This window comes from Palaemon carinicauda, chromosome 27 (assembly GCF_036898095.1).
Source record: "Palaemon carinicauda isolate YSFRI2023 chromosome 27, ASM3689809v2, whole genome shotgun sequence".
Classification (NCBI taxonomy): Eukaryota; Metazoa; Arthropoda; class Malacostraca; order Decapoda; family Palaemonidae; genus Palaemon; species Palaemon carinicauda.
The window spans coordinates 88,497,535-88,509,603 of NC_090751.1; the positions used below are offsets into that span (position 1 = coordinate 88,497,535).

Genomic DNA, 12,069 nt, shown 5'->3' on the forward strand with positions numbered 1-12,069 from the left:
CATTGCGGCCTCCACGGCATCATTACGCTCCATACAGATGAGCTCTGAGAACACAAGTACAAGCCATACCAACGTGGATGCAATTCGAAGGGAAAGCAACGAGCCACGGAACAAACTACAAACCACGGATAACCCCTGCTGGAACTGTGGGCTTAGCCATCCCATAAGGTCATGCCCCGCTTACAATGACAGATGCAGTGGTTGTGGCATCAAGGGGCACTGGAAAAAGATGTGCCGCAAAACTGATGGAGGCAGAACAATGCCAGGAGACAACATGCAGCAGACACAACGTCAGAGCAAGACAAGAGGGCGCTCCTACCGACGGCCGAATCGGGCTCCTAACCACAGGCAACACGAAGTCATGGTTAATGAAAACCCTAATCTTGATGAAGAAACAGATTATATGCCAAACTTCGACATGATAACGATATCCGACATAGGAGTGGCACTGAAACGAGAAGCATTCTCAAAGCTCATGGTCAAGCATGAAAACCCCCCAGCCTATGGGCCCCTGAAACTCAAAATCGACACAGGTTCCGGTGGCAATACGCTGCCCTTGCGGACATACAAGCAAATGTTTGGTGATGCACCCACCAGCCTCGTACTATCCCCAGAACCATCAGTAAGACTAACATCATACAGTGGCGACAATATTCCCTGCCTAGGGTCACTAGTGCTCAGCGTCCGCAAACTCAGCAACCCAGCATTCTCGCAAGAAAAGTTCTTCATGGTTGATGTGTCTGGTCCAGCCATACTTGGCCTTCCCTCATGCCAAAAACTCGGTATTGTGGATATCAATGTCAACGACGTTACTGGAATACCTGAGCAACCAAGCCAACAAGGCCCTATTAGGTCAGTCGAACAACTAAAAGCACAATTCCCAGCACAGTTTGACTGTATCGGCAAACTAAAAGAGCCCGCGATGCTCCACCTCAAGGATGACGCGATACCTTTCTGTGATCCGCCCCGTAAGGTGAGTATCCACCTGAAGCCCCGCATCAAGTCCGAGCTTGACACTATGGAGAAAGAGGGGGTTATCAGACGTGTAACGGCACACACAGACTGGGGTAGCAGCCTTGTGTATGTCACAAAACCCGATGGAAGCCTACGGATCTGCCTGGACCCCAAACGGCTCAACCAAAACCTCAAAAGATGTCCCCACAAGATTCCCACTCTAGAAGAGATCAACCCGGTATTCTCCAAACCGAAAGTGTTCTCCAAGCTAGACGCCAAAGCAGGCTACTGGAGTATACCGCTACACGAGGACTCACAACTACTGACAACGTTCCGAACACCACACGGCCGGTATTGTTGGACAAGGCTACCATTCGGGCTGAATGTAAGCCAGGACATATTTCAAGCCAGGATGGACTCCATCATCGAGAATCTCCCAGGTGTTGTTGGTATCGCTGATGACGTGGCAATATGTGGGAAAGACCAGTCGGAACACGACAAAAACCTGATGGGGTTCATGCAGCGTGCAGCCCAACACGGACTCAGCCTAAACTCGAAGAAATGCTCCATTTCAAAACCAGAAATAGAGTTTTTCGGAACACGCTATACCAGCAAGGGCATGATGCCAGACCCGTCAAAGGTACACGACCTGCATAGCATGCCGTCACCCTCCAATAAAGAGGAACTACAGAGATTTCTGGGAGTAATGACTTACCTCAGCCCCTATGTACCACATTACTCAGCTCAGTCACAAAGACTTCGAGATCTGATAAAGGAAGATGTGCCCTTCCAATGGGAAGAAGACCATGAATCCACCTATCAACACCTGAAACGCCAAATAGCACCATCAAGCACGCTGTCTTACTATGACCCAACTCGACCCGTGACTCTTGAAGTCAATGCATCGCAAAAAGGCCTCGAGGCGGCCCTCATCCAAGACGGGACGGTAATAGCCTTCGCCAGCAAAGCCCTGACACCAACGCAGGCAAATTACAGCAATATCGAACGAGAGGCCCTTGGACTAGTAAACGGTGTGCAACGATTTCATACCTACCTATACGGAAGAGACTTCGAAGCTGTCACTGACCACAAACCCCTCGTTAATATCTGGGAGAAGCCACTTATCAGTGCCCCACCTAGACTACAACGTCTCTTCTTGAAACTGCAGGGGTATGACATGAGGGTCAAGTACAAGGAAGGACGAACCCTTGTACTCTCCGACGCCCTATCACGCCTTCCTAACCCACAAAATGACAAGGAAATACCTTTGGATACACGAGTGGACGGACTGGAACTAGATGACATCGACGTGATATCAGTTGCACTCATAAAATTTGGTCCCCAGATTTTGGAAGAGGTCCGCCATAGGTCTGACACCGACCCAGTGCTGCGCACTCTCAAGCATACTATCATCGAGGGTTGGTCTACCTCAGTAAAAGGCTGTCACCCCGATATCCGCCAATTTTTCTCATACAGAGAATGCCTTGCCGTGGAAGACGGAGTCATATTCAAAGGGCGACAAGTTATCATCCCCAAAGAGGTCAGAGGCCGGATATTGGACCAGCTTCACCGGTCCCACCAAGGGATCACAAAAACACAAGCCCTGGCACGGGAGTGTGTATTCTGGCCCAACATTGCAAAGGATATAGAGGACAAGGTCAGGGCATGTGACATATGCCAGAAGTACCAGCCCCAGCAAAGTCCTAGTGAAACCACGCATCATGACATTCCCCCAATGCCCTGGTTCAAAGTCGCTTCGGACATCTTCCAAATTGGCCACAAGACATATCTGATCACAACTGATTATTTCACAAAATTCCCGATAGTCACCGAACTAAAAAACCTGTCATCTGAAAGTGTGGCCAACCACCTCAAATTCCTGTGTTCGCTGTTCAGATGCCCCAAAACCCTGATCTCAGACAACGGACCTCAATACACGGGAGCAGCCATGAGGGACTTCACAAAAGCCTGGGGTATTGAGCATATCACATCAAGCCCACATTACCCTCAGTCCAATGGCCTCGCGGAGCGCGCAGTTGGAACATGCAAGGCGATTATCAAAAAATGACTTGAGACAGGCGGTGATATGCATACTGCATTACTCCACTTACGGGCCACCCCGATCGACAATAAGACAACCAGCCCCGCAGAGCTCATGTTTGGTCGCAATGTGACCACTGACCTACCAGGCAGATACGAACCACATCTCGCACACATCACGACCCGCAACCACCTCCAGGACCGCCTAGGACCAAATCGGACACAACGGCACTTCACGGACCTCCAACCCGAACAACCAGTCCGAATATTCGACAAGGCCTGCCACACATGGGTGCCAGGCAGAGTGGTACGTAAGTCAGAAGAACCCCAATCATACATTGTGGAAGCCCAAAACGGAGCGTGCCTCAGGAGGAACCGGTCCCACATCCGTCCGACACTGCTCGCGACAAACACAGAACCGCCCAACGCCCGGCAGCAGGCTCCAACATCATCAGCACAGCCTCCACCACGACCCGCCGATATATCGCTGCCGCCACCTAGTGAGACCGAAATAACCCACCAAAGACCCGCAACTAGTAATAACACTACAGACCTGACAGCGGTGTATACCAAGTCAGGGCGGCTGGTGAAAACCCCATCCAGATATATTGAAAGTATACCGTAAATTCCCATAAAGTGTTAAGTTAAATAATAATATACAACTCTCCCCCCCCCCTCGTTTCATGACCGAAAATTCTGAGAGGTCGTTACCAGAGTTTGAAACTCAAGAAAAGGAGATTCAGAATAATGAATTTTATTTGAAAATTTACGAGTCTCGGACTGGAGAACAGGCTCCATTTCGAACACTCGTTACATGTGTATCAGGTTTCCATTTTGTTTTAATATATTTTGGGTGTTGTTGTTCTTTGCATCAATACAAAAAAAAAAAAAAAAAAAAATTATAATTTGCCATTTATTTTCATATTTATGACTGCCCTGCTGTAACCAACACTATTCTGACCAGTCTGAAAAGATAATAGCTGTTATGTTTATATTATTATCCACAATCACAAATTGTACTATGCATGTTTATTATGAAGGGATGAAAACAATGGAATACGTTTGAATATGGAACTTTCAACGCTTATCTCTATGTACTTATATGTCAGTGTAGTTATTATGTGTAATCAATTCTTTGTATGTGATAAGGGGGATGTGGTATCATGTAGTCCCATGTAACTATGAATAAAGGGCAGTCTCTACCTAGCACCCAAGCCATCAGGACCTGTCTTTTAATCACTGCAACCTCTTGCATATTATATCAGTACCCCTCAAAGTTTAAAGTGTCCCAAGTGCGATTCTGTGTTAGCTTTTAGGGAAGACCAGCACATTTCCTACTGTATCTCAACTGTAAAGAATGCTAAGACAAAAAAAAGTCAAGATGTCAATCATATGGTAAGGAATTATTTGTGATTTAGTTTTAGATTTTGTGACCTGGGTAGGGGGTCTGGGGTATTGGCCCCTGGCAAGATCCGTGACCTGGGTAGGTTTGTGACCTGGGTAGGTTTGTGACCTAGGTAGGAGGGTCCTGGGGCTAACCTTCGGCTAGGTTTGTGACCTGGGAAGGGGGATCCCGAGTGGGCTCACATCCAAATAAGTCCCTAGTTCCCACCTGTGTCCATCGGGAAGGGAGTCGGTAACGGGAGAACAATTTATTTGCGACGGAAATAGAGGTCGAATTCGTTGAAAGCACATTATTCAGTGAGAAAAGCTGTTATTTTTCTCTTGGAAATGTAGTTCTGTTCTGTAATTTTACCAAATTCAGTAGCCTAGTTCCATTCCCTTTGAAGGCTGATGCTGACAATATTTTAGAGTTATAGGAAAATAGGGGGATATGTACTAACCTAAGACATCCACACCACAACAAACTAAATTACCATGTCTTTACTTAGCAAAGGTACTCTTTTAAGCCCACCCCTACCCTAACTCTACCTCTGTGCACACTATTTCTGGATAGCCTACCGTCATTAAAGGAAGGATTAACTTAATTTGTTTGTCACAATGGAGAATTTCAGGGAAAAGTTGCATAGAACAAAGTCGATTGTAAAGAACAAGATTCCATAATCTTAATATACTACTACCGTAGTAAAGCATACATGAAAGCCAAGTACAATAGATATATAGTTCCTATGAAATCAGTGTAGCATTACCTAAACGACAAACAGACGAGTAATACTAATCTAGTCTACATTTACATTTTTATAATGGAGTTTCTGATAAAACGTGACCAAGGACATTGTCAAATTCGTAATTCAACAAGACTGAAGGAAACATACCTCACAATAATGACTTCACTGAACGGGAGAATGAAGTGCGAACTGTGAACCATCATGAATTCCAGTGCTGACTCTGCTGCTTACTGTAGTGCTAAGGCGTCAGAGGCAGGGTTGCCAGTTTGACCCTTTTCAGGCTGAAAACTTCAAATTTGGCCTTTTTAAATTGGCTAGCCCTTATAGCAATATAACAAAGGTTGGCCTTAAATGCTATGCTTTTGGACATTTAATACTATTGGGTTGGCCTTTTAAAGCTGCAGTTGATCAGAAGTTGGCCTTTTCTCACTTAGGAAACCTGGCAACCCTGGTCAGAGGCGGTCCTATGTGGTAATACTTAAAGCTTACTGTACATCCCATTGCAAATGTAACAATACCAATGGGTATCTTAGTACTGGATTGACTGGAAATTAACATTAAAATTGATAATAATCTACTTTTTTCAAATGTTTAAGAGAGGATGGGTTAGTTTATAAACAACGAACAACTGTTCAGTACGCTAATTATAGATGGCAACAATTTTACAATGTTTACATTCTCACAATTTCACTTCTCTGATTGTGACTTGTAACAGTAACTGTTCACTGAATCACTGTAAGGTCCTTGTTGAAAATAAAATTACAATTCTAAATAGAGAAAAAAATCAATTTAAGATATATGCCAATATGGATCATATTTTGAAGCATATGGAACACCTAAAATAATTTAATTCACAATTCAAGTCTCGTAAGAACTTTGGGAAAACTATTTTGGTAACACTGTATAAAACCATTGCTCATTATTATTATTATTATTATTATTATTATTATTATTATTACTTGCTAGGCTGCAACCCTATTTGGAAAAGGATGATGCTATAAGCCTACGGGCCCAACGGGGAAAATAGCCCAGTGAGGAAAGGAAAGGTAAGGAAAAATAAAATATTTCAAGAAGAGTAACATTAAATTAAATATTTCCTATATAAATTATAAAAACTTTAACGAAACAAGAGGAAGAGAAATAAGATAGAATAGTGTGCCCGAGTGTACCCTCAAGCAAGAGAACTCTAACCCAAGAAAGTGGAAGACCATGGTAAAATAGGTTATGGCACTACCCAAGACTAGAGAACAATGGTTTGATTTTGGAGTGTCCTTCTCCTAGAAGACCTGCTTACCATAGCTATAGTCTCTCTTCTACCCTACCGAGAGGAAAGTGGCCACTGAACAATTACAGTGCAGTAAACCCCTAGAGAGAAAAAGAATTGTTTGCTCATCTCAATGTTGTCAGGTGTATGAGGACAGTGGAGAATATGTAAAGAATAGGCCAGACTATTCTCTGTGTGTGTAGGCAAAGGGAAAAGGAACCGCAACCGGAGATAAGGATCCAATGTAGTACTGTCTGGCAAGTCAAAAGGCCTCATAACTCATTAGCGGTAGTATCTCAACGGGTGGCTGGTGCCCAGGCCAACATACTACCTTGAAAGACTATGCAATGTGTCTCCCCATAATTATTATTCTACAAGTAATTCCATTTTACATTATTATTATTATTATTATTATCATAGATACGATAACAATACGTAAAAAATAAAGGATGAATATATGTAAACAGCGATGAAGATATTCTAAGCCATATTTGTAACACCAAGTAGTAGGCCTAGTCTACTGGTTCAAAGGTTCAATTACCTAATAATAATGACTGAAATCATAACTCTCTCTCTCTCTCTCTCTCTCTCTCTCTCTCTCTCTCTCTCTCTCTCTCTCTCTCTCTCTCTCTCTCTCTCTCTCTCTCTCTCTCTCTCATTATACTGTATATACAGTATATATACTTGTATATATATATATATATATATATATATATATATATATATATATATATATATATATATATATATATATATATATATATATATATATATATATATATATATATGCCATTACTAGTCCACTACAGAGCTAAGGCCTCAGATATGCCCTTCCAATTGCGCCTACTTATGGTCTTTCTGTACCAGTCCACGCCAACAAACTTTCTTAGTTCGTCAACCCTTCGTCTTCTCTTCCTTCCCCTGCTTGTTTTACAATCTCTAGGGACCCATTCTGTTATTCTTAATGTCCCTCTATTGTCTGTCATTCTCATTATATGTCCTGCCTATGTCCATTGCTTTTTTTCTAAATGTTATTAGAATATCCTCTATTTTAGCTTGTTCTCGTATCCATGTTGCTCTTTTTTGGCCTCTAAGTATTATTCCAATCATTATTCTTTCCACAACTCTTTGAGTTGCAACTAGCTTATGTTCTTAGGCTTTAGTAAGGATCCAAGTTTCTGATGCATAGGTTAATACTGGTAGGATCATCTCATTAAAGACTTCTTTTTAGAGAAAGGGGCATTTTATTTTTCATAATCTCATAACTCTTATTTTTAGTCTGCATATTCATTAATAATCAATCGTTGACAACCAAGACTCAACAACCTGTTCCGAATGGGTCATTTTCTTAAGGTATAGCCTACACAAAATCTCAAGCAGATTAGAATGGCACTTTCATTAATCTTTTGAATTTTAATTGATTCTCGTGGGTTAAAATATCAAATCAAGGACAACCCCTGGTTCTATTATAATTGTAGATGAGCTTATTTGGCGGAGCAGGAAGCTCATCATCTTTGGAGAAGTAACATCAGATTTAACTTGGAATAACTATACTCAACTAAGAGCTATTGCTCAGAGAACTTATGTTTGAATTAACTAAGAATACAATTATGTTTCAATTAAAAAAAAATACAATTTATCTATAAAAGTAACCTTTTTTGGTACAAACCGGGAACCTCAATGGTGGTCTACGCTTAAATCTGCACTCTTATGTGTAGTCTCAATAGTTCGTCCTATGAAAAATCATATTGCTCTGTTACTGTTCAAAAGAAAAGGCAAGCATTATAGCTGATAGTAAACACAGCAGTAAGGAACTCAATTTTTCTCTTACACGTAGGGATTATGACTGAGATATTGTAGCACTGTACGATGGTGGTGTTGTGATTGAGGGATTAACTTGTGTTTGTTTGATAAGTCTGGATCAAGGAAAGGAGCCAAAATAATTAAACGCTCTACTACATAATGGAGATGGCTCTTTGCAAAATAATAAAAGTTACTGTCACAATCATTTTAACTGCTTAACCCTGGATTAACCAACCTGTGCAGCAGAAAAAACTCCCACATCATTAATTGCCTCATATGCCTTTATAGAAGGGTCATCAGCAGTTCGTCAAACCCAAAGACAAACAGCATTATTCATTCTTACCTACACTTCATTCTCGTAAAGCGTTTACTAGACACCAAACTACATACTTTCAAAAATGCATTTATGCTTATATATATATATATATATATATATATATATATATATATATATATATATATATATATATATATATATATATATATATATATATATATATATATATATGCACATAAATAAACATACATACAACATATATACATAACATTATCATCTCCTACTCCTATAGACGCAAAGGGTCTCTTGTTAGATATTGCAAGTCGTCTCTATCTTGAGCTTTTAATCAATAATTCTCCATTCATCATCTCCTGTTCCACACTTCATTGTCCTCAGCCATGTAGGCCTGGGTCCTTTAAATCTTCTAGTACCTTGTGAAGCACAGATGAAAGTTTGGTGAACCAATCTCTCTTCTGGAGTGCGAAGAGCATGCCCAAACCATCTCCATCCACCCTTCACCATGATCTCAGCCACAAGTGGCACTCGAGTAACCTCTCTTATAGTTTCATTTCTAATCCTGTCCTGCCATTTAACTCCCAATATTCTCCTCAGGGCTTTGTTCTCAAATTTACAAAATCTGTTGGATACGTTTCATTGTCATATCAAGACTGAGTCCGTACAGTAACACCAATTTCACTAAACTAATATATAGCCCGATTTTTCAATGTAATTTCAGGCGATTTAACCTAGCCATTATCTGTTTGGCATTTTTCAATCGTTCAATACATTCCAATTCTAAAGACCATGTATTGAAGATCATAGTTCCTAAATACTTAAACGATTCTACCTCATTAGTCCTTTCTCCTTCCAATGATATTTCATCTTCCATTGTATGTTCCGTTCTCATCATTGCTGTCTTTCTTCTATTTATTTTGAGCCCAACCGCATGTGATATTTTGTGCATTCTGGTAAGCATGCATTGCAAATCCTGAGGTGTTCTGCTAATAAGAACAGCGTCATCAGCATATTATAGTTCAGCTAATTTCCTATTATCAATCCACTCCGATCCTTCTTCACCATTCCCAAATGTTCTGTGCATTACAAAATCCACGAGGAGGATAGGCAACATAGGGGACAACACATTCCCTTGGAGTACTATATTGTTCAATGGAAATTCATTTAATAGGATCCACTAACACTGAATTTGCACTTGCTATGCTCATGAACAGACTTAATCACATTTACATATTTAAGAGGAACTCCATAATAACCCAGGATTCTCCACAAAACTGGCATGTGCACACAATCAAAGGCTCTTTGTTAGTCCACAAATGCCACCGAAAGTAGAGTTCTGTATTCTACACATCGCTGTAGAACATGTCTTAAAATGAAAATTTGGCCAGTGCAACTTCTACCTTTTGTAAATCCTGCTTGTTAATCTCTCTGCTTTGCATCAATCTTTCTTTCTAGTTCCTTTAGATTATTATTATTATTATTATTATTATTATTATTATTATTATATTATTATTTTCCTAGTTGGAAAAGCAAGATACTTTAAGTCCAAGGACTCCAACAGGGAAAATAGCCCAGTGAGGAAGGGAATAAGGAAATAAATAAACTAAAAGAGAAGTAATTAACAATCAGAATAAATCTTTCATATATAAACTATTAAAACTTCAGAAAAAAAACAATAAAAAATAATAGGAAGATAAATAAGATAGAATAGTGTGCTCGAGTGTAACCTCAAGCAAGAGAACTCTACTACTGCCGTCTCAATATAGAAGGCCTGGGTCTCAGAATTATGACGTCACGGCCGGCGTCTTTACCGAGTTCTCTATTGCTAACATACTTATCCTCATCTATTTTTTTTTCTGTTCCTTTAACAGTATCGACTACCTACGTTCATCTAACACCAGGTATGGTGCTTTTCTAAATATAATGAATCTTGCTACAAACCTGTTGAAATAGTTATTTCTGTTTTTATCCATTTATGTTACTTCATAAATTCATCAAGTATTGACCTGGACTAGGGCAGAGAATTATTTTTTCACCCTATTATCAGGTTGAAATAATAATAATAATGATAATAATAGTAATATTTTTTCACCTCATTGTCATGATACTGTAATGATAATAATACAGCAATACATTTTTCACCTCGTTATCATACTATAATACTAACAATAGTCCCACTCTTGAAAGCCTAAAATTTTATTAAAGTAGTAATCTACGACATACATGAAACATATTACACACATCAAGACAGCATTTTAAGGGAAATTACAAACAATTCATAGCATTTCAAAATGACATATTGAAGTAGGGACAAACTTTCCTGCAAAATTACCTTAGTTGTCAAGTGTTGAAAGTTTTCTCTTTTTAATTTTTTTCATGACTCTTTGTGTTGTTGTAACACTTTGTAAATAATATATTGGCCAGAGGCCAGATACACATCCTAAGTAGTGTACTTACTGATCTACCACATGACCAAATTTCATTCACATTAAAAGACTTTACCTGAAAATTTAAGAAACAAATACTTTTCGGACAAAGTACACTTACTTTTATCAATTATCCATCTTGAAGGAATATAAATGGTTTTGTTACAGCTAAAAGGAAAAAAAGATTCTTATAAAATAAAATGAAATGACAATGGTTAACGATTAAAAAAGAAGAAATTGAAGTAAATTTCATGAAGGTATTTATTCATATTGAAATCCCAAAATTCGTAGATTTTAATGTGATAACAGGAATTCACTGGTTTGACCTTTCAGTCGATTTCTTTTCTGCGAGTAAACAGTCCCTCTAACAACTCTAAATAACCAATCATTGACTTCCAACAGGGGAGGGAGGGAGAGGGAGGTGCAGAGAAATACTTTCCGGCAAAAAGTCCCATGATAGGAAATTAATTTTTATTCAATCGCCCTCTGCAAAGGATTCTATTTTCTTCAAAGAAATATATTTGAACATTTCATGTTCTATTAAAATAATTTGGTCCCCGGCTTCGCTTCTTGGATTATCACATCATTTTTCAGGCGTTAGCTATATTTTCCCTTGTCGTTTGTGGGTGGAAGGAAGCGGTAAATGTTGTATTGATATTTCTGACATGTAATAGTTTTTATAAACTAATCTTCGTGCATGACGTTAAAATTCCAAAAGCTTCAGTATTTAATAAATTATAAAAAATCACGCGAGACAGCAGCTAAGTTTGCAACTCCACACGTGACTGAACTTGTTAAAGTATCAAACCCGTTCAGTTCTTGTTCATTTTTCACACATCCATTTAGCGTTGCACCTTTTTTTTTTTTTTTTTTTTCCTTTTTTTTTTTTTTTTTTTGAAAAAGTTCTCAACTTCTTTAAAAATAATGATATTCTAGATATTAAGATCTATAGATTATGCTGATACTTTAAAGTCACCAAAAAAAATATTTACTTTTTATCATTACTTGTAATATAAATTTGTTGCAAACATACGAATTCAAAAGAATCGTTTTCAGAATAGGAAATTCAATGTAAATTCTCCGTTTCTGATACCAGAAAAAGTTTCGATATTTTCGATTCTCGATTCCGAGTACTCGTCCCATCACTTATATATATATATA

At 39.2% G+C, this 12,069-nt stretch overlaps 1 long non-coding RNA gene across 2 annotated transcripts in view; it reads right to left on the reverse strand.

The window, feature by feature from the left end:
• LOC137621237 (uncharacterized) overlaps positions 1-12,069 on the reverse strand; it is an 807,497-nt gene that overhangs the window by 117,034 nt on the left and 678,394 nt on the right. The window contains exon 1 of one of the 2 annotated variants that reach the window (XR_011040183.1): positions 5,271-5,406. The exons of the other annotated variant lie outside the window; for it this stretch is intronic. This is a non-coding gene — a long non-coding RNA (uncharacterized lncRNA). Of the gene's footprint in view, positions 1-5,270; positions 5,407-12,069 lie in introns of those variants that run through there. 2 annotated transcript variants of the gene reach the window in all.